This window comes from Epinephelus fuscoguttatus, linkage group LG20 (genome assembly GCF_011397635.1).
Source record: "Epinephelus fuscoguttatus linkage group LG20, E.fuscoguttatus.final_Chr_v1".
NCBI lineage: Eukaryota > Metazoa > Chordata > Actinopteri > Perciformes > Serranidae > Epinephelus > Epinephelus fuscoguttatus.
The window spans coordinates 25534146-25558762 of record NC_064771.1 but is presented as its reverse complement, the minus strand read 5'-3'; the positions used below and the strand labels follow the sequence as shown (position 1 = coordinate 25558762).

Sequence of the window (24617 nt, the reverse complement as noted above, 5' to 3'; positions counted from 1 at the left end):
GTTGGATAATACTGCCTAAACGACTGTGTACAGTTTAAAGTGGGGAAAATGTTGTTTGAAATTTGTGAAGTGACCCTTTAAATTTGTATTTTATGATTTTTATTCGTATTCCTTTCCAGCAGAGGTAGATTTCCTGCTTGCAAAGAGATTATAGTCTTACAGTTGCTCCTATGAAGGGACCCCTGCACCCTCCCCCTTTCACTGCCCCTCACCCCTCACCCTTACCACCATTAGAGAGACAGACACAGAGAGAGAGGCTGAGTGACTCCCACCGTTCATACCGGGAGCCTGAGAGAGGAGCAGAAGAGAAAGAGAGGCTGTCACAGCGCACAGACTCTACAACTTGTTCACATGTAACCGCCAGCGGAGAGAGGGGGAAAGAAATAATAATTACACGGACTTACAAATGCCATTAATCCCGTGACCGGTGACCGGAATGGAAATATACGAGCCGGCAATGACAAGTTGTTTGATCCGGGTGGTCGCGTGAGCGCTGCAAGAAAAAACTCATGGTAGGTTTTCAGACACACACTCACACACACTGTTATTTCTCCAGCCTTTTGATTCCTGTCAACGCATTTGCAGCTTTTGCTCTTATTGTCTGCATCAGTTCCGAGTCGGTGAAGTTCATGCACTCGGTTTCCAGACTGCGAAGCGGGTGTGTGCAGAAATGGAAAAGTTTTTTAGGTAATTTGACTGTGAGTGTGTGTGAGTGTGTGTGTGTGTGTGTGCCCTGTATACAACCGGAGACATCGCCAATATAACGGGCTCCTTTCAGCGGAGAGGCGCCCGCTACTCGTAGAGAATGAATGGGTCACTATGTATTCTAATCTAACTCAAGAGTGGAGTTTGCCTCGGTTTAAAGTGGAAGAAAAAGAGCTGCTGCTGCTTCTGGAGAGTTAACAGCATGTCAGGCGCGTGTCCTGGAAGAATATCACCCAGATTATGATCAGTTATTATCGGAAATATCTAATCACAGTCGCGACCGGTGCTCTGAAAGGCAGGTTTTACTCCCAGAATCAGACATGTGGCACATTTTCCTTTGTGGTTGTGCAGGAATATTTTTGGCTTCCCATTCATGGGATGCGTTGTCTACCGTGAGAGCCAAAACAAAAGGATTTCTCGCTGACCAATGAGAGCAGGGGGACGGAGTGGTCCTCTCGTCTCTTTGTCCTACCTGAGACACCAAATAGACCACAGACAGCCTCGAGGCAAATGTGGGACTGACTGGGAATACTGGTGAGATGGATCACCATGCGTAAAAGAGATTTTTCTGCCAGTTCAAGGTGCCTGGCTGCACCTCATAGTTCCTATTTCGATCATTAGATGTGATGGAGAACAGTGTGTTCAGAATCTAAGGAGCCATCAGAGCACCTGCTAATTAAACCTCTCACAGCTCACACCACAGCATCATTAATTGACTCCTAAATATACAACAGATCTGGGATCTCTCTGCCAGACTCATTTACATGCATCCTGACACATAGAGATCTGCATTACGCCTCTACAATATGGATTCATGTCAGGGCTGACAAGTTTGGGCTAATGGTTAAGACAAGCCCTCCGGGTGCGTTAACCTCCCTCCCTCTTCCCCTCATTACTTTCAAGTTGAATAAGTTAATGTGCATTGTAACACGAGGGTTTTTAATTACTGTACTTGAGCTTTCAATTACACACATGGTAGCTGCTTGCCAGCACATTAGCCATGAAGGTTTCATACATAAAGAAACTGAGGGGGAAAGGCAGGCGGAGGGGATGAAAATGAACAAGTCAGGAGCGCTAGGGCCAGAGCAGTTAATCGATTAGTCAAATGAGGGAAAATGTCTGAGTTATTTATCAAGCAAAAAATGTTACATATTCTCCAGCTTCAGCCTCTCAAAGTGAGGATTTTGCAGCTTTTCTCTGATTGTTGTCTCTTTTGGACTTTTAACTGGACGCAATTTGTAAACATCATTTGGGGCTGTGAGAACTTGTAATGGCCTTTTTTATTTGTTTTTGTGACATTTTAGATATCAAACTAATAATCTGATATCAATAAAATAAATATCTGTTAATGGTAATAGTAACATGGCTAGATACAGGGCTGTGATCACCTATTTCATAGTGAGGGGGAAAAAATCAATACAGCAAAGTATCATGATACTTTTGTGTGGCAATATCGTATCGTCACACAGTGCCAAGAATCGATTTTTTTATTCTATAAATTAATTATGTTACGAATACAAATTAAACTTTTGGTAGCCAACTAGAATAATATAATCAGTAACATTTTTAGTCCACGAGACACATTTTGCTGCTGCAAAAGAATGGCTGAAGTGAAATGAACAGACTGAAAACTTTTATCTTCTTAGATAAAACAGATGCTGACAAAGTTTTCCTTCTGGGGACATAATTTACAGTTGAAAAAAAAAAAGGTAATAAATTGCAGTATATCGCAATATATATTTAATATCGCAATAATATTGGATCATGACTTAAGTATCGTGATAATATCATATTGTGACACCCCTACTGTTTAATATTGGAGAGGACCATTTTCAATCACACCTTCTGCAACCCAACTCTTGGGGAGGGGTCAGTGGGAGATCCCCATGGATACATTTTTCAGAACTTAAAATCTAAATGGACCATTTCAGAGCACTTTAAAATAGACATCTTAGCTCAGCAGTTCTCAAGAGTTCTCCAACTATATTTTTAGACATACAAAAACGTCACAAAAACTATAAAAATTGACAGAAATAAAGCCTACATATCACCCATATTACATTTTAGTTTTCCAACTTTGTAATGCATTTGAAAGTAATAAAACAGAGACAGTATGGTGTTTGACATTAGCCCGTTTTACACTGCCTGTTCAAGGTGGGACTGTCTCTATAAAAGGTACGACTGCGGAATGAGGGACAGAGTTGTCTTGCCTTTAAGCCGGCAGCAAAGGTAGTAACAGCGCTGAATTGATGTCTGTATAAAAAAGGACACATTTTGACAACGTGTTTTTGTGCAACCCGCTGCAGGAGATTTAAAAAGCAGCTAGCAGCAGTTAGCAGCTAACTCAAAGAAAAAGAACAGCAGCTGAAAATGTGCACAAATTAGAAAAACAATGAGGTCCGGGAGCTTCTTACCCTCCAAGCAGAGGATGAGATTAGCTGCCATGTAACAGGGAAGTTAAATGATTGTTATTGCCATATAATGCTGTTGCTTTAGAAAGTGCTGCCCATGCCAATGCTATTGTGCTAAGCATCATTCCCATAACCCCCTTCTTGCTTCCGGGATGCCGGCGTACTGTTTAAATTTAGGTGCTAGACCAGCATGATGACGCTGTTAATTTTATCTGTGTAAAAAAATGCAAAGGTGGCATAAAGAAGGGACTTCGTAGTGGTGCTTTAATGCAATATCTGTGTAAAAAGGGCTATAGATTGCACCTACTTACAGCAGTAAGCAGTCAAGCAATGACTTCTGATGGGGAACGGCAGTGCCGCTTGCACAAAACACACACAGAACTACAATACACTGTAATATTGATAATAATAATGTCAATGTTAAGTTTATTTATGATTATAATTTCATTTGCTAATGATTTTATCAGGCAACAGTGCACGGTAGCCTTTTGTAGCAGAGAAAAAACATTTTTAAATCTATATATATATATATACATATATATATATATGTATATATATATATATGTAATATTTATCAATATATATTCTAATTACTGCCTAGACTAGACACAGCCTCTGTGTGTGCTATGTTAGAGTGTAGCAGTTTGCTTACAAGTTGACACAGTCTGTGTGGGAAGCCGAGACGTAGGCGTTGTAAACGTGGTGGGGGATTCTCTCTCTCGCTGCAGTATATTATTATACAGCTAGTGGGATGGATGATTAGAATGATTTAAATGCCACGACTGGGTGTAGTGTGCACGGCCTCTCGCAGGCACTCTGTTTTGTTTGAGCTCATTTCATCTCTCCCACCACAGATTTCCGTGGAGTGACTGAGGCACTTTGATGAATGGCTCTGTCCGAGATAAGTTGAGCTGTAATATTTCCGGCTGATCGTTCTTGATTTAGATGCAGCGTTAACTTGGGTCTTTGTAGTGGGCTGATGAAGTATTCATTTAGGGGGAACTTAAAGTAAATAAACAATGAATCACACTGCCAAGCATTGTTTAATCTGCATGTGAAGCAGGGCTTTGTGCAACATGATAAAGAGACAAAACTATGAATGAATAATATTTATGTCACAACTCTTCAATCAATTAAGAGAAAGCAAGATGTAAGAGTCTTTTCAACCAGACTTTGATTACATGTAAATGTGATCACAGCACGAAATGCAGCTTTTAACATGAATTTTCCATCATTGGTTCCAGTGATGCTTCTTACACTCATAATTATTGCAATACAGACAAAGAGGGAAAGCCTTAGTTATTGAAATCTTTGTTGGAGATTTCAAAAGAAAAGGGGGAATTATATTGAAACGGCTGGGGGAATCTCAGGGAATTCAATTTGCATGGCCTTTTTAGAGCCACTTCATCATGCAAAGTGGGGAGAGTGTGGCAGCAAACATGCACAGAGCTGTTGCCCTTTTCAGATTCACGGCGGTCATTAGACGGTGACAGTGATAAAATGTATCCTTGTGTTTGGACAAACGTACAAACACAGACTGGATTAGTTTGAGTCCAGAAGATGAAAACAAGTGTTACTTCAAAGCAGTATGTTTGTGTGTGTGTGGAAGTGGGGGTGGAGGGGTGCTTCTGGGAATTGGTTGGCATTATTTGACTGTCTTGTTCCCACGTTGTTACACTATTGTGTCTTTGTGTAATTTGCAAAACACGCACAGTGGATTTTGTGCATTGGAGCGGCTTTTATTAGCTGAGACATTCGGGGTCCAAATGAAGACTTTGGTGTGAATTATTCTGCCATCCTGCATTTAACGTCGCACGGATTTAACACGCTGCTGCTCTTGTTTATTCGCACTGTTTTAATTCTCAAAAGGAGAGGGCCGTCTTTATCGCCGCCAATAAATCTGAGGAAACGTGCATATTTAGAAATAGATTTATATTATTTTGTCCTGGCCATGTTATGAGTCATAAAAATTCACTTGAAATCAGAAGCAATGATAAACACTGTGCTGCCTGACTTCCTGCCAACTTCCTCTTGCTCCACTTTGTCTTTTGTGAGGCCTGTCTGGGACATTTTGCACCAGACGGGGCAAGCGACTGTCCTAAAGCATCCATGTCTCATCCCCAAAACCTCTGACCAGTCTTTTAGATACCCTGCGTTCCCTTGTATTTTTCCCTGTGACTCACACAGTCTGGCCTTGCTCTGATAACTCTGACACCTTCTTTTTTTCTTTCTGTGGGATACATCTCCCTTTTCAGCCTGAGAGCCTGAAGCAGCACACTGTGTTTCTCAAATGAAGCATTTGACCTCTCTTTCAGGGGTCTTTTATTTCAGTCACTGGCTGCAGGAAGGTTAGTGTCAAGTGTGCATCAGGGGCTGCTGCATGCAGCTTGATTGGATTCCTCTGGGGCAGAGGGCACGGAGTCCGTCCATATGGACTTTTAACCTGTGTGAATGCAAGCAACATTAACACACTACAGGGTCAGCTGACTGTCCTTCAAATAGCATGTAGTCTTATGTATATCATCTCAAAGATTTGATGCCTGCATGAGAAAGTGTCAGAACTGGCCTTTTTTTTAGTACCTTTTCTTTTCAGTCATAAATTGTACGTGATGGCATTCAGCCATTCTGTGATGTAGCCTTGGCATTAGCATTTGGGCATGTTTTGACCTTGCTGTTGTCTCTGTAGTCCTTCAGTCAATGACAGACAACCTTAGCAATTTTTATGCCTCGGCACACGCGATAGCCATAGCTTGGAGGCATTATGTTTTCAAGTTGTCCGTCCGTCCATCCATTCCATTCTTGGGAGCGCAATATCTCAAGAATGTCCAAGGGACTTTCTTCAAATCTGGCACAAATGTCCACTTGACCGTGTTCTCACAATAAAGTCATCAAAATGCAGCGCTTGGGCAGTGACTTGTGGCATCAGAAACCAACAAAAAAAGACGTCCGTTAATGTTGGCATTATATGCGGTCGGTTGACGTTATAGTTTAACGGCACCCATCGGCGTCAGGGAGGAACGTGGCGGGACAAGGACGAATGTTAAGGGGGCGAAATTCCGACTGGGGTGGGCAGGAGGGGTCCAACAAACACTGACTTTCACCAGAGAGAGCAGTATTTGCGTCCTGTAAGATTCCTAAGCCAAACCTTTTTCCTAAACCCAACCATGTGTGTTTGCTGTTGAAGGGAAAAAAAAGTCAATTTTTGGTGTTGTACCGACGTAATGGTAAGAAGACAATGCATGTAACAGGCAGAACTGGACACGCTGTCCCAGAATGTTAACAACCAACGCACCCAGGGTACCTTTCATGTCGTATGTGAATGTGGAAAGTCCATGACTAAATGTCAATATGTGACGAGGTCGGAGTGAGAATGTGTTGTCCACTTGGACTCAGCAAAGAACTGATTAGTTTTTGGTGGTCATCTGTCAAAGGTTAAGGTCACTGTGACCTTGCATCAATTTCATTCGCGGGAATGCAATATCTAAAGACCATCTTGAGAGTATTTCTTCAACCTTGGCACAAACATCCACTTTGAGTCAAAGATGAACTGATTAGAGTTTGGTGGTCAAAGGTCAACAGTCACTGTGACCTCATCTTTGGCATTCTCATAAACGCAATATGTCAAAAACAGATTGAGGGAATTTCTTCTGTTTTGGCACAAATATTACTTGGAATCAACAATGAACTGATTATATTTTGGTGGTCAAAGGTCAAGGTCAATGTGAGCTTGCATATGTCTCATTCTTGTGAACGTGATATCTCAAGAGCACCTTAAAGGACTTCCTTCAAATTTGACACCAATGTCCACTTGGACTGAAGTAAACTAGATTTTGGTGGTTGAAGATCAAAGGTCAAGGTCACTATGACCTCACAAGACATGTTTTTGTCCATAACTCAATAATTCTTATGTTAATTATGACAAAACTTTACACAAATGTCTATGAGGATATAATGATGAAGTGGTGACAGTGTATATCCAAAAGGTCAAAGGTCAACATCACTGTAACATCATAATATTCTGCATAGAACACTTTTCTGGCCATTACTCACTATCATCAGTCAGGAACAGAAGGGGAGACATTTGGTCAGATAGAAAATAATCATGATAAATGTCAAATCATCATGTCTTTTGCTCCTGAGTGAAAAGTAAAGAAATCATATGGTAATTTGTGGTTCAAACTATATTTTATTTTGTGAGCATGACAAACACTTGGCAAAAAGCGGAACATTTAACAAATACGAGATTTAAAACAATCCAAAAATTTAAATCAATAAAATGAGAATAGGGTATCTTAATTCTGGCCAGCAGCATGTCAAACTCTTTGTACAGACAGTTTAACACTTTAGGGGTTATGTAGCTGGCCGTGTCTTCTTCTCCTGTTTTGGCACCTTGCATTTAAGATGCATTTGTTTAATTATATTAAACATTTATCAAACATTTGTTATATTTCTATCACGGCAAATTATATCAAAACAATTGTTGTCATTTTATCACCAAACCCTAGTTGGTTGCACTAAACAAGCAACTTAATAAAAGTCACCTTGGGGCTTGGTGACAATGTGAACAGTATTTTTCATAGTTTTTTGACATTCTACAGACTAAACAATTAAGCACACAGATTAAAAAAAAAACAATTAACAGATAAATCAGTCTAAGAATATTTTTTTTGTGACCCTATTATTATATACTTAGTCTTGATGGTTAAACTGAACACTGCACATCCTTTAGCTGCCATAGGGGAAACATACATCTACCTCATCAGTATGCAGATTGAGTTTCTCTTATCAACATAAACAAACCGACTGTCACATCCTGTTTTCTTCAGTGTATCTATTTAAAGTAAAGTTGTTCAGCAGCCTATCAAAACATGTCAGCTCTTAAAGATGCCATCTTTAGCTTCACTCCTGTCACCAGTAACCCTTTGTTGCATAAATGTTTCATAGACAGACTGCTGTTTCTGTGAGCTGGCAGCCAAGTGACAGCAGGCTCCAGTTTTAGACTGAATGATCTGTACTGGAGACAGTATCCGGCTGCTTTCTGGCTGCGCTCAAGTGCAGAAGTTGGGCTTTTGAAAATAATGGTGCATGCAGGAGCCCAGTGATGGATGGATCCTCCAATGAAGTTATGTTATGTATTCCTGATGAGAGTAGTGGATCAGCGGGCAGGATTTATGTGGCTGTGGAGGAGCAAACGCTCCAGAAGATGCTGTCTGGTTGAAGCAGCGGTCCGAGGCTATTTGTCACCGTGATTGATGAGCTTCCAGTGATTAAGCTAACATGCTGACAGACATTAATCTGCTTTATCTCGTGAATGACTTGCATGGAGGTTTTTTTTCTCAAGTGTTATTGGCTCTAGTAAACAAGGATGAAGCGTGGCAGCGTCTTGCATACTTCATTCTCTTTCCGGTTGTGGTCAATCTCGTCATAGTCTTCAAGGTCTGAACTTGTAGGGTGTCATTTTATATGGTCTTTCTCTCCAACATTATTTGGAGTGCTTGAGACGTTTACAAGTCAGAGATAGCACTTTAATAAAAACGTCACACATATACACCTGCTTGTAATTTCAAATCACATACAATATGCCTTCTGGATACATCACATTTCTAACTCCCTGAAGAAACAAATTACAGGTAAAAAAGGTACTATGTGGGGCATCGGTAATGTAGTGGATAGTGCCAGCGCCCCATGTACAGAGGTGATGCCTCGCTGCAGCGGTCGCAGGTTCGACTCCGGCTTGCAACCCTTTGCTGCATGTCAACCCCCACTCTCTCTCTCTCACCCCATTTCAATCTGTCCTGTCCATTAAAGGCAAAAAGCCCCAAAAAATAATCTTTAAAAAAATAAAAAAAAAGGTACTATGTGAAGTCGCAATTAAAAAAGAAATGATCACACATGCTGATTATGAAGCTATAATTGCAACATATGATGTGAGAACACACCTCATACATGAATACCAACATGTTTTCAAGATGCATGTGACTTGTTCTTGACATATCTGTAGGACACTTCTCCTGCAATAACACAAGACACTGTGTAATTGCGGACATCATGCTGGGACTTTGAGGTGCTGAGTAAGAAGGTAAATCTGGCATCCCAGAGTTGCTGTGCGCCGCTGCCAAGTTGGGGGTCATTGCTTGTATTAATGACGCATGGGAAACTAAACTGGCTTTTATTTCCCTCACCATCTGTACCCAGTTGTGCTATATAGATGAACTCTGGCGAATGAGAACAGCCCCCTTATGCAGCTAGTGGTTTGATTTATGGGACTGTGCAAAGAGGGGGGATAATATTACTTATGCAGTGAAAATTGTGTGTTTATAATTATGTAAAAAAAAAAACAACAACCCTGTTTTCTAAATACATCACTGGTCTTATCTCTTCATTATAAGCATTACAATTGTTAAAAAACAATGCATAGTTAAGGATCATTGTTTTTGTCTTTCAATTAATTTTCCAGAATTTTTTTGTTGTTGTTGTGAGGCGCACCTCCCCGGAGGGGTGCAGGAGAGTTGAAGGAGTGCAAGGAGGGAGAGACGTGAGGTAAGGATGCTGCTTGAGTTGAAAGGCAATTAAGGCACTTAAAAACTCTTAGCGCTCAATTGCAGCAATTTGCGTCAAAATTCACACTCTCTCTCAGAGTCAGAACTCAGACAAATCTTAACACACAGACACATGTCAGAATTTTAAAGCCTTCTAATTAAAAGTGATTTACACCTGGATCAGTTGTCCCCGCATGCCCAAAAGGCATTTCCTGCTGTGAGAAGACTCACAGTGAGGGATGAGGCTGTGATTGACAGTCAGATGTAAAAGGTGCAATATGACCAGAATTTTAGTTTAAAACATCAGAAATTAAACTAATATCACTAACAGAATGTAAGGATTTGATGTTATGTGTTGCAGAGATATTTACTGAAATGAGCATGCTAACCAGCCAGCCCCAGCCCGTCCTGAACACCACATTTACTTCAAGAGGAGATAGTGACTCACTGTAGCATCATGTCTGCCCTCAGTCAAACAGAGAGGAAGAAGAAGTCGAGCCCTCGCAATGTTTTTAGATACCTGCAATCTCTCCCAACAAGCAATCTTTTTATGTCCTCGACTTCTCCTTCCGTAATCTGGCAATCAGACAATCCAAGGTCCGAAATGCATGACACTAGTGTGTATACATCAGCCACTTCAGGTCAGTATAAAGCCAAGCTAAAATTGCAAGGCCACGCTAAAACAGCTTGGAGGCCTATTGTCCGTTCATTATCTATATCCAGGCGTCAATTAAAGCCAAATATGTCTAGAGCCAGATAATCCGAAATCCCAAGTGCAGACATTGCAACTAATATTAAAGGTAACAGTGCCAAACAACTTCCCAAATGGCATTAATAAAAGATTTTGACTTGGCTGTTTTCTTGCCTCTACGGTCTTCCTAAAATTGCACATGAAGATTATGTGATAGCATCATTAATTTCACTGGTTCTCAGTTTCAGCAGTTTGGTGGAACTTTTTTATTCTTGCCCTGCTTCCAGTTAGACGTTGGCTTGGAGACAAAATGCTGCTGTTGATAGCTTTGGAGCATGTGGCTAGTTAATACACATTGCACCTTTAACCTTTTTGGTTGGTGGCAGATAGTCAAAAATATCGCGTTATTGTAACATACCAATTCTAAATATTTGAAACTCATTTTAAACTAATTTTCCGCAGCACTGATACACCACTACCAGCTGCTCTTTCTCGATCTCTCTTCTGGTAAATGTTTACTATAGTTATTCTGCTGTTCTCTGCTGCTAACCAAGCAACTATGCTAGTTTTTTACCATGCTATCAAAAATGGTATCGAATTTTGATTGTTTTCAAGGTATTTTATCAAAGTTAGAAATTCCAGTATTGTGACAACACTATTAGCAGGTCAGAAAACTGCCGTATAAATCAATAATTTTAACAATCCTTTTGGAAGACATTGACAAATACCTTTTTTTTTATTGTTGGTAATTAAGGGATGTTTATAGCTCCAGAAAATCCTCTGGTAAGAAAGACAGAAAAATGGAGAGAAAGTGCGAATAAGCTGTCGATTATGCACCAGTTTTAATCAGAGGAAATAATGACATCCCAGGAAGGATTGTGCATCCAGATTCCTGTACTACTGATTTTTTCATCCACATGAGAAACAAACATTTCCATAGAGAAACAGATCTGACAAATAAAAGAAGCATGATTCTACCCATACACACGACTTTTACGAGCTATATTTATGCAGCCACTCGATCATGGATGCTTTCATGTGTTGCCATGGAATCCCTTAGGTTAGCAGATACACCCACTATTAGTGGCTATGTGTGTGTGTGTCTCTCTCTGTGAGTGTGTGTGTAGACAGTATCTGTCTTCCAGATGTCACTCTAATGGGCCTAGACACAGACCTGTGGGGACCTCAACAATATACAGCGCCGGGGAGAGATGTGTTCATTTTCCAATTACCTCCGGCTACTCCTTTTAAATGAGCAACTGTGAAACCTTTCAATACTACAGCCAATTCTCACTACACTGTTTTTTTTTTCCTCTTTTGAGTGACCTAAAAATTGAGATTGTTCCTGATAATTTCATCTCATCGCTAAGCCGCAGAAAAATGCTACTCCACCTTCCAAGTAAGTGAACATATGGTGTAGGTGGTGATTCTAAGTGCAAGCAGCAGCAGCAGCCCCGGGGCTAATTTAACCACAGCAAGAGGCGGTGTCTTAACTAGCTCAGACGGATAAACAAGAAACTTGCATGCACTTGCCACCTACCTGCACGTCTGTCTGTCTGAGTTCAAGGGTCAACATCGAGATCTGCTTACCAGACAGCCTCAAAATGTCCAGCAGAAGCGTCAGACGCACCTGCAGGGGCTGTTTGCATTTTTCAGTCTCTCTGGCAGCGTGGAGACACACTCCGACCTGGCCCGGGTCACAAGGAATTTGTAGCAATGTTATTTTCATCGCTGCAGCTATCATTTTGTGGGATTATCCCTGCCAAGTTAATTTGGAGCTGGAGTTTTATATCTGTGCAGGCAGCCGCTGCCAGTATGAACCTTTGGCGAACCACAGAAATTTTTACACTTTGCAAGATGGATGTGCTGTTGTAGTAAGAACATCGCTCCCCCTCCCTACATTTATCAGGACGTGGCCAAGCAGGTAGAGTTGTGATTAAACAGGGGTTTTTTTTCCCCTCTACAATCTACTTCCAGAGCATACTGAGCAGGACAGATGTATTATTGTGATTTATGCTAAACCTCACACTCAAATTACAGTTCAAGTGATCCTTCTGTGAGAGAGGTGAAACATATTGGCAACCTTTAAAATTAAGATACCATACAATTAATCCTCCATATTAAGACGGAGACCTCTTTATGCTCACCCTTAATTTGGAGAATTAACCTGCCTGCCTGTCCACTAAGCCTGGAGAATTTGTCCAAGCCTTCATTATGGTGGAGCCACATGTATAATGTAGCAAGCAGAAGATAAAGCACAGCGTCTTATAAGTTGAAAATCCACAGGCCAAGTTAATATTATGGATCCGCTGGGACGCCCTCGAGTAGCCTCCCTAAAACTGTTTGCATCAGGCCCACTCCCAAGCGGCGGAGCAGTAAGCCAGCCGCCTCAGTAATGGCCTACGTTTTGTTAATTCACACGTTTTCCTGGCAGTCATAGGCTAACACTCAATCCGCGCACATATCCCTATCTGGCAGGAGGCTCAGCGCAGTTAGAGATGAAACTCTGACTGTTAACTAGGTGTGAAATGCTGCTGCACAGGATTACTATACGTCTCCTTGAGAACTTTGAGAAAACAGGGAATTGGACGGCGAAACAGGAAGCTGCTCTTAAAACATCACAGCCCGTGGTGCTTCTCCTCATCGCTGCACGCCGTCACAGATGGAAATGTAGTCTTTAATAACTTGGCTGACTTTTTTTTTTTTTTTCCTGGGCGACAACAGCCGTCTATGTTTCTGCAGAGAAAAGCTGAATTTCTGTGATTGCGACGAGTCACTCCTGGAATCCTCACAAGTGCAGGATTTAACAAAGATTGTGGGGGTTTTTTTTTTTGGGGGGGGGGGGGGGGGGGGATACTCAAGTTTTCCTCCAGCTTTAGTTGTAAGTAAACAAGTGTTTTTGATGGAAGTTGAGAAAAAGCAGAGAAACAACTCGGCTGGAAAGAAAGTTTCTCTCAAGCCTCATTTGATTTCACAAATGAGCTCCTCGTAGTTTCCTTGCTTTGCCGTCAAGCCCTCAATGACTCCAGCTTCTGAGTCCAGGGTGCCATCATCATCACCATCATCTGTCTGTTGGGCATCTACTCAAAATATATGTGTGTACTGAGAACAATGAATTGCAACATCCCAAGTGTCCCCTTCATTCTGATCAATGAAAGGAACATTAGTCGGTACTAACTCAAAGACTAATAACACCTCTACACATTACAAATTCATCGCACAGTCATTGTGTTAACCTCGAGCGTTACGTGCAGTAGTGACATGTACTTCGGGAATTTCATATAATCACACCGTTGACTGCTAACAAGCTGTAAAGTGTTTGCTGATTAGGCGTTAGTGTGATAGATTTAAAACAATTAAGTTATGATTGAATTCCCTAAGCTGGAGCCACTGAATGAGAAGTCGCCATTGAGAACAGTGTAGACACTGTCAGGTGAAAACCTCCTATCTCTCCTTCTGATGCCTTTTATTTCTTCATTTGATGCAAGGGCTGGGCAATACAGAGAAAATCAAATATCATTTTGTTTTTGACCAAATACTTTAATATTAATATAGTGATAATATTGTTGGATTGACTCTTGGTTCGTTCATAAAATACTAACACAGTGGAATCTTTGATAACTAGCCTAACCGTCAGCAATGTAGATACAATAACTAACTGGGTAAAGATAAATAATAGAAGAGCTAGAACAGTTGTAAGTTCAGAAAATTTAATCACTTTACTGTAACATAGCCTCTAAAAGCAGGAAAAGACAACACTTATGATATTGTGATATCCATAATCTAAGATAGTAGCTTGCTTCCTATCACAATAACGATTTATTGAATTCTTGCCCAGCTCTGTATGATGGATTACACAGTCTTCTTTCTGTTAACCCCTAAAAACCAATTAAAAGAACTGAAATCTTGATGGTCTTTGAACTAAAAACAAGGTTTTCAAGCCATCTCAGAACCCATCAGCTATCGTCTAATGACAACAAACCCATGGGGGCGATGGCCAACATTTCAGTGGTTCAGAGGCCTATACTACAACTATACTGTTTTATGTGACATTTTCAGAGTAGTTTCATCATCATCCAACTAAAATACTCTACACTAATGTCACTTATAGCTTATCGATACCTACACAACATTTAAGTCTCAGCCGACAATAACCTCTTGGATAGTGTTTTCAACTTTTCTACATCTCCGTTATAAGATTACAGAGTATCGTTTACATCCCACGCCACTGACATTTTACTGTCTCGTAGTAGCAAGCACTTTGGGTACCGTTTCATCTCATATCATATAAAGTAACCTTCTTCATTCATGGTTCTGCTAGTGTTGTCACGATACCAAAATCTTTGTTTCGGTACCAATACCAATATGAACTTCGATACTTTGATACTCTTCGGTACTTTTCCTAAGGAAAAGTCCTTTTGGATACAAACCTTTAGAACAATAGATAGTAGGGGTGTAACGGTACCAAAAAAATCATGATTCGGTCAGTACCTCAGTACGGACGTCATGGTTTGGTAACTCAAATGTCCCACCCAGTTTGTGTTGTCTCGTGTTGTCTCCCTTTGCAAGGCAGACTTTCTCTTGTCTTTTTTCATATGCGCCAGCCGCGAATGTTGATACAGGTGTTGTCATACACGCCACATGTGCAATCTGTGCTCCAGTAGGACCAGAAAGGTGTTTGTGTGCATAATTGAGTAAAATAAATTAACTAAATTAATGAATTGAATCAATTTCAAAGTACCGGTATTTTCCACATGCAATATAGTACTGTTTGGAATACTCTAGTACCGCGGTACTATTTTAGTACCGGTATACCGTGCAACACTAGGTTCTGCTGATGTCGCTCGTAATTAACACCCCCACCTCTTTCACATGAATGCGCTCGTAGCTGGATAGCGTTGACTGAACTATTGGATAACAAGCTCTGTAGTACCAGTTATCCAGGCGGCCGAAGCGATGGGTTAGTCAAGCCAGATAACGAAAATATAACCTCGGTATATTTGAACTGGCTTCATAGTACAGGCCTCAGGTGTAGCAAGCAGATTTCGGGTACAAGACTTCCTCTTTTGTGCACCGGTCATTTTGGCTAATCTCTATAATGTGAGATCTATATATTAATGAAGCCAAATAAAACTAGAATTGAATCTAAGGGCATGTTTCCCCTCAAGGCCTTCTTGAGATATCGTGTTCATGAGAATAATATGGACGCAAGGTCACAGTGACCTTCAACCACCACATTCTAATCAGTTCATAGTTCATCCTTGAGTCAAGTGGATGTTTATGCCAAATCTGAAGATGTTACCTCACCCCGTTTCTGAGATATTGTATATACAAGAATGGGATAGACAGATGTACTGACACACATTCAAAAACATTATGCCTCCAGCCATGGCTGTAACCGCCGTGGATGCATAAAAAAAGAGCTATACAGTCGTCAGACGATATCCGATGGGTTCCAAGATTGCATTTTGGCCAATGTGTTCCACCTCTTTACACAGACTGTTCACCTGCAGGCAACCAATACCTGCTCAAATGTGATTGTTCAATACTAATTGGGCTACAAATAAACTACAACTGGAAACCAGAACATTTCCAATACCAAAATTTTGTTGCCCAAAGATTCTGCATACATGCAGTAATCTGTTTACAGAGTCAAATAGTTTCTTGTTGCATAAACCTGTGGTTTCCAGCCTAGGGGTCTGGACCCCCAGTGGCCTGCCAGATGAATCTAAGGCGCTGCAAAATGGAAACAGAGCAGAAACGCAGAAACAAAATATGCTGAACAAAATTCAATGCTTTTTCCTGGATCAGTCACACATGTTTGATGCATGTTTTTAGCCACTCAGACTTTTACATTCACAGCTTCTGTTGGTAACACACATCCTGAGCACTTGGATCTATGTCTCCAATTTCTCGCCTTTATTGCCTCTCATGATAGCCCAATTGAGTTTACTAAAATACATACTGTATTTATATGTTGCACAGATGTGCCATAAAGGCACATTTTAGTAGCGGTTTACCAACTTGAAGCGCAGTGTGATTCCAGAGCATGGAATAGTGTTTACAGATGTGTCCTACAAATGTCAGGAGTGTCAGTGGGCGACAACATGAGGATGGAAAAATACCCTACAAGTGCAATATTGTTTTAATTGTATATATAGCCTTTGAAGTCCTAGCCGCAACATTTTTTCTTCTTTTTATACAAGTGTCACGGTTTTTCCCCTAAATTTTCTGTAAGCCGATTTGGATCAGAGCCATTTATGCTGCACTGTGGGTTCAGAGGCATTCCACTGGAAACAGTAAACATTCCCATTGGATTAATTACCAACTGCTCTCCCCCCAGCTCTGTCTGCTTCTTGTCAAAAAGGAAGATTAACAGTAGATTGAACTTTGGTCCACATGTAGAGAGACTGCCTGTCAGGTCTCATAAAGAGAGTGAGGGGGTGAGCAGGAGCAGGTGTTGGTATACGGCTGAACAAATGAAAAGGTGGTTGTCTGGAGGACAGAGTCAGATTAAGTAAAGGGCCAAATCTAGCATCAGTGTTCCTCTCTTATTTCCATCAGTTAAAGGGTATTAACGTAATCCCAATATTGACACTTTCAGTCCGACTGTCTGTGGGTAGCCTCATTTTTTATCCACCTTCTTGGGAAACAGTTCTGATGCTGAGTTGCTAATGGTGCTCGATATAAAGGTTTCAGGCTGCAGTTGCCACCCACATTATTGGCGATTTAAAAACACGAGAGATGGACCTTGAGGGGATGAGAAACCGATTGGCACATATTTCACAAATCCCAAAAACATCCAATCCACCCACGCAGCGCTGAGTGTCCATGAAGTAATATATCACGACTTCTCGTTTACTTCCCCCCCACAACTAACTCACAATAGAACTTTCCACTGTCAGTCAGCATTCTTGAACTCCATCTCTCCTACGTCTTTTATTTCAACCTACATCTCAAAAATCTTTCAGCAAGACAGATTAATATTTCACAAACAAAGATTATGATCAAGAGAAAAAAAAACATCTGACCGCTGACACAGAAAGCTGCACAGAAGATAAAATAGAGAAACTGAATTAAAGTGACTGGAAGATCACTGTTAGAAAGATCTAATGCCAAAAAAAGAAACCTCCGACAGTAGCAGGAAATATATGGAAATACACAAGGATATCTCCGAAATTATTTGAATTCATCGGGGTATAAATTTTCTAAAGTTAGATAATAAGTTACAGACACATCACATCTAAGTTCATCCTGATACATTATTCATCGGAAGCTGCTGTGCGAACACAGCACTGTTTTGCATATGCCCCTCAAACTTGAAGCTCCTTTTCATTCACACAAGAATTCCTTGATTGTTTATTGTGCTAAAGACGCAGCTCTTCAAATAAAATTACCATCATTTATTCAAAATTTGATGTAAAGTAGGCTCCCATCCCAGATAAAACACGCGGCCTTTCACCTTTTCTCTCATTTCTACACTATCATTTTCAGTCCCAATTTAGCCCCATTGTATGTGTTCTGTGTGGAGACCAGTGCACCCCATGCTCTTCATAACATATCCATTACTGCAATCAATAATTTAAATAGCAGCCATTGTTTTTCTGCGCTTTTTAATGACACCATCATAAGCACTTATCCACCTCAGAAGGAGCCCAGGCGGTGGGAGGCTGCCAGTGAAATTAAAATAATGAATAAAAGATAAGATGGAAGAAAGTGCTGAACTGGGACTCCGCCTGAGATCCCAGCTGAGCAGCAGTTATGAATCCAGGGCAGAGGCCACATTTCTCGCCACCCTCCGCAGCAGTGAAAGTGTCCGAAGGCTGTGTTGATAATTTGACCCGGCGGCTCCTCAGTCGGGTCACGGTCAGGTCCTCTGGTCTCCTGGGGGGGCCTGCTGCCTGACTTCCTGGAGATTAGATTCTGATCTTCAGTCAACAGTGTGTGTGATCTGGGGGAATGTGATGGATGACTTCTCTCTCAGTAATATGACGAATGAATCCACTCTGAGCCACAGTGAATACTGATCTTCTCTTTCTTGCTTGGTGTTACATGGTTTTGATTTACATGATCAGATGGGGCTGCGGCCCCCCGGGGGAGCAGGAGAAGGAAGTGACATATTTGACAGGGCATAGGGCTCCTGCTCGCTCTATTATCGGTGGGCTTGGTGGTACACTGTAGAGATGGAGCCCAATGCAATCCTATTTCCAGATGTTTCGCTTGTACTCCCCAGCTATTGTAAGGAGCAATTTCATGCTTCAGCAACTTGCTTTGGTTCTGACTTCATTTACTCCCACCAATGATGCCTTTTCCAATTGATTTCATTTTTTTAATACTCCATGGTTAAGGCTCATAATTTTCATTTTGAGCATGTATTTATTTTGATGATTAAAATGGGGTTTTAAAAAAATCAATAATATAAAAATCTAACTGTTTCTTGTGTGCTTAGAGAAACTGCCTACATAACCAGCTGCCTATTGGCAATCTCTCACCATTGTTCTCTTCACTTTCTATTACTTGAGGCATTTTTTGAGATGTCCCAATCACAAGAGGACCTCATTTACTGTAAACTGCAGTGATCAATATCTTGTTAAAGCATAACCTTTAGGTGCGTGAAAGACATAAAATCTAGATAAAGTTATAATCTTTAAGATGTTAATAACTTTAAACCCCATTTCTGATGCTGTTTACACCTCTATATAGTAGTGTCTTTATTGATGCTGGCGTGCCATTCCTGTGCTGGACTCAGATTGCTTTCACATGCTTAAAGAATTCACAGGAAACAATACACGCAGTCACACATGTAATCAAATTAAATTTTATCTTACTAATAACAGCATCACTATTTACAGTCCACTCTGAAATAAAGGGTTAATTCCATATTTTTCAAAATCACTAATGGGAAGGACAATTTTTTAAACTGGTCAAGGATTGAGCAAGATCGATGCATGAGGCATGTTTGCACCCTCACAGTGATGTTGACCACCAAATTCCAATCATTTCATCCTTACATCTAAGTGGACGTTTGTGCCAAATTTGAGGGAATTCTCTCAAGGCCTTTTTGAGAAATTACATTCAAGGGAATGAGACGGACACAACGGACACAAGATCACAGGGACCTTTGACCACCAAAATCGAATCAGTTCTTCGTAGAGTCCAAGTGGAAGTTCGTGCCAAATTTGAAGAAATATCCTCAGGGTGTTATTGAGATCCACGCGTTCAAGAGAATGGAAGTAAGTGTCTGCAAAAAAGGATAACGGTCATTTTCATACTTTTTTCGTGAGTTGAGCATTTTCAATTTTTGTAAAGGAGTAAATATAACAAAAAGCAGCTGCGGCGAGCCGTTAGATAAAGAGTTGCGGGTGACAAACACACCTCCAATTCCTCAACAAGGTAACCAACTCTCCTGTGTCCAGACTGTTTGGTTGCGCTATAACAGAAATACCAGCTGCTCTTCTGTGGATTTTTAGACAAAGTAGCTGCTCAAGGAGTGTCTGCCATAATAGTAAACTGCACTGGCTTTTACCAGGGTAATCACAGGTGTCGCCAAATCATCCATGACTGAAATCTTCACAGGTGTATTATGCAGGAACTGTCAGTTATTATTTGTAAACAGCATCGACAGCGAAACTGAAAGCCAACCCAGGATTTGGAGCCAACTTTGTCGACCTTGCTTTATTTGCTTTTTTCTGCGCTATAGCCGTGATTTTTTATTGCTTCCTCTTGGATGCATGAACCCTGATCCCTGCCTTTTTAGAAAGTCCTGACCTCATGTGGGCTGTGCCCAGGAACGTCTCAGACATAGCAAAATAAGAAAATATAGGCAGAAAACAGGGTCAAAATACAAGCCACACACTACTAATGTACTAATGTAATGTAAATACTGCATAGCACACCACTAAGAATCACAACTTTATATCAGTTAAAATTATCTAATGTAAAAATCTAAAAATGATGTTTGTTTGTTTTTTTTGTTTTTTGCTGAGAATAAGTGAATACACTATATGTAGGACATCTATCCACTGTTTATAGAGAGAGCTCTTGTCCCTTCAAGATCCCCTTGCAAATTAAAATAGCCTTGATACTGGAGAAGGCAGTGTCAGTGTCATCAGCAGCTATTTATCACCAGCCAGCTTTAACCAATCACAGGGGTTGATTCAGTGTCACATGTCAGGCTCAGTCTCATGCTGTACCACCCTTGCAGTGGCCTCATGCTGAACTTTAATTATTGTGAGTGGCGTGGCGGAAAAACATCTTTCTCCGGCTGACACAGCGATGACACCCTCTTTGTTCTTCCTCCTGACCGCTTCTATCACGCTCCTGCCCCACAGTACTTCCTGTGTTTTTGGTGGACGTCAACCAAAATCCACTTCCCGTCTCTTAGAAAATGTTAAGAGGTCACGGTAGCAAGGATGAGCAGATTGTTTTTCAGAAGAAAACACGCATTAAATGCATGTTTACAGCCCTTCAGCTAGTATTGGCTTTTACAGTCAGCTCATCAGTTGTTTATGTAGAAAAAGCCATAAACAGGAAACTGCCAGAGTCTGCAGGCAGTACTGAATTTCTGCTTACAGTCTGAAGTCATTAGCCGTTTACTCTATTCTTCACTTTTTTTCTTATTTGCTTTGGAGGATGTGTAAGTGGTCCTAAAGGGGAAATGGCTGTGTGGACGGGCTTGTTCCTGAATGACAAACTGCTTCTTCAGTATGACAGTGGATGGTTGAAATCAGTCTGTGAGAGTAGGTCGAGAGTACTCCTGGGCAGCTGCACACAAGGACTCTGTGGACAGAATGTGCTATTCTATTCTCAAGGTCTCCCAAGTCTCTTCATGGCTGGGTTTTCAGTCCACTCTGTTATTCTGTCCTCATGTTTTATATTCCTCCACACCTTGAACCACCGAGCTTGCTTCCTTTGTCTCTGTTCTGTGTGGCTGTAAAGGCAAGCTAGCAGCAGATTGTTTATGCTGTGCACATTCCACTTGTATTAATCTGTTTTTTTACCACTGTCACAGACACAAAGTCTATTGGAAAAATCCATGTTTCTGTCTGTAAAGGGAGAAAGCGGCACTGCAACACTGGGTGCGTGTATTACTTTACACACCTGCACATTGAATCAGGGACAATCACTTGTTTACGTTGTGTTCTCCTGTTTATCAGTCATTGTTACATAACCTACTCTGTGCCTCAAACTGTCTGTAGCATGTGTAAATGTATACTATGCATCTAGAAAGAACATATATCTTTACTCTTTGTCCAGTGTGGTCTTGATTTTCTCCATCATTCATGAATCTCTGATTAAATTCTAGGGCTGAAACCAACTATAATTTTCAATTATTTACACAATTAATGGATTATTCGTTGAGTCTATAAAATGTCATACAATAATTACCGCCTCACAGTTGTATGCCTCTGCAAACTAGTCAAGTTTACAGTTTACATCCATGTTGGTCCAAACTCATGTGTAGCCATAACAGAGGACGATGCTTCAAAAATAAATGTCGCAGTAAAGAAGCTAGAAATTCTAAGGCATGGATGTTTCACACACAGAAGCTTTAAAACAATCACCAGTTTCAAGGTTAGTGTCATCAATTCAGCATCCAACCAAATGTCTTAATTGCTGTTCCTGACATATGGCGTTGAAAAACGACAAGAAAACTGCTTTTGCAGAACACTATGATGGCAAGGTGAAGCTGACCTTCGACCTTTCGGATATAAAATGTCATCACATCATCATTTTATTATCATATTAGACATTTGTGTGAAATTTTGTCATAGCACATAAGTTCTTAAGTTATGGCAAAAATGTGTTTTGTGAGGTCACAGTGACCTTGACCACCAAATCCCAGTAATTTCATCTGTAAGTCCAAGTGGATTTTAGTGCCAAATTTGAGGGAGCTCCCTCAAAGCCTTTTTGAGATCTCATGTTCAAGAGAAGGAAATGAACACAAGATCACAGTGACCTTAGCCCCCCAAAACCTAATCAGTTCATTGTTGAGTCCAAGTGGAGGTTTGTGCCAAATTTTAAGAAATTCCCTCACGTTGTCACTGAGATATTGTATTCACAACAATGGACGTACGGAGGGGTGGATAGGCCTGGCGACATGAACAAAAATTCATATCTTGGTATTTTCAGGCTGAATGGCGATACATGATATATCACGGTATTTTCTATTAAGTGGGCTGCATGTTCAGTTGCAAGCTGATTCACAGCTGAAGTCCCTTGTTATTTTTGCTGCATGTGTTTATCCTCACCTGCTGGAGGTGAGCTGTTTGCAGAGGTGCAGAAAGAGCCTGCTGTCTGCAGCTCTTCCTCCCTGCTGTATTATTAGACTTGCCTTTATTGAAGAAAAGCTGCTGACAAACTTCGGCTAATTCAGTGATAAACATATTTCATTTCCTTTAGATTCTCCATAATTAAAGTCCCCCGTTACTTTGTTGTTTTTGAGCAGCAACTTCACACAACTTCTAATACGGCAGATAGCAAACATGAAAACAGTAAAATAAAGCAGATATCTAAAGTAAAAACAGGACGCAGGAAAGAAACTAAACTCCAAACTACAGAGATTCAGTCAGAAGCTACAGAAGTACTGAGAGCTGAACACACAGAGACTTTTAAAAACACCTTTCAGACAGATTTTAACAGACAAATTAAATAGAGGAGCAGCTCTGTGTCTCTCTCAGTGTTGCCAGAAATGTTTGAGTGAGTGATTGGGGCGGAGCTGTGTGGACGGTGTTGTCTAAATTTATATCTCCCTTGAAAATATATCGATATATCATACATAGTCGTTATATTGCCCAGCCCTAGTGGATGGACAGATAACCTGAAAAGATGATGCCTCCGGCCACGGCTGTCGCCAACACAGAGGGATAAGAATTGTAAAAAACACTCATCACAATTTCCCAGAGCCCAAAGTGAAGTCTTCAGAACACTTTAAACTGTCTAAAACCCAAAGATTCTTCATGTACTATCATAATTATTAAGTAAAAGCATGAAGTTCTGACATTTAAGAGGCTGGAACCAGCAAATGTTTCACATTTTTGCTTGCAAAATGACCGAAACTATAAATAAATTATCCAAACAGTTGGCGATTACTTTTCTTTAAATGGACCAATTGATAAATCAACTAATTGTCGCAGCTCTGTTAAGCTCATTATTAGAAATTGGGAATCCAGTGATTTATTTGTTTTCAAGGATTTAACCATGTTACATATTCTCTTCATGGTAATATGGATCAGGCTTGCATGCTTGAACTTATCGACTCGCTCTGTGGATAACCTCATATAGCATTCCCCTGCCTCCCAGTCTCCAACGCAACCTCTAATCTGCCTGTTGCTTCAGCAGATAAGTCAAGTTTAAGCCGTCATGCTATGTAAACAGCACTGAATAATAAAATATACTCTGACATATAAGTAGACCTCTCTCCTCTGGTCCTCTGAGGACCGACACATATACTGAGGCAAATTGTCTTACAGAGTGTCTTTAAGAGATTCCTGCACCATTTTTCAAAGAGAAAACAAGCAGGAAACATCTGAGTTCCACTGTAAAATGGGTTAGTGTTATGCCCAATAGAAAAAAAGGCCTTTTAATCTTCTCCAGCAGTCGAAGATGAAGACAACAACACGGGAAGGTCTGTGGAGATGACTAAGATATTTTAACAATATTCTGTGATATGGAGCAGTGAGTTCTCTGCAGCCCAAGAGTCAGCTGGCGCTTTGCTTTGAATCAAAACAAAAAGGGCATTTCAGGGGCCCATCAGCAGGCCGTGCAATTAATTTCCTCCATTTGAAATACCAGAGAGCCGGGGAAGTAGGACAGTGTGGTCTCCGCTGCACAGACTACTTCTCTAGCCAGGTATAATGATCATCTGTTGCTGTGGTTTGAGGAATGAATGATTTAGAAGGCTGTGGAGTGTTTTTGTCATTCCTATTGTGTGAGAGCATTTAAAGTAGTATGGAATATGACCACAAGTCACGGACAGTAGAGGAAAAATCACTAAGTGAAGTCTTGTCATGTGGGCTTGGGCAGTATTACAGTATACCAGGGTAATTAGAAATCCATTTTCAATACCACCAAAAATACAGATGCTCCTCTTTCTATTAAACTAATACAGAGATGTTGAGGTGATGTAGTGCACAGCACGCTCCACCAGAGGTCAGTCTCCACTCCTGCAAAAGGCAGCTGAGCTGAGAAAGATGGCGACTGCGAGTTTGGTGGGGATAACATTACAAGAATAGTAAAAGCCAGTCAGCAAAGGCAGAGAGTGACGGCAAA

The 24617-nt window shown here is 40.8% G+C and overlaps 1 protein-coding gene across 1 annotated transcript in view; it reads left to right on the top strand.

Annotated features, from left to right (window-relative positions):
* Window positions 1-237: 237 nt before the first annotated feature.
* Window positions 238-24617, top strand: part of LOC125881109 (carbohydrate sulfotransferase 15-like) — a 59634-nt gene continuing 35254 nt past the window's right edge. The window contains exon 1 of the mRNA XM_049564119.1: window positions 238-512. The gene's annotated coding sequence lies outside the window, so the exon portion shown is untranslated. The remainder of the gene's footprint in view (window positions 513-24617) is intronic.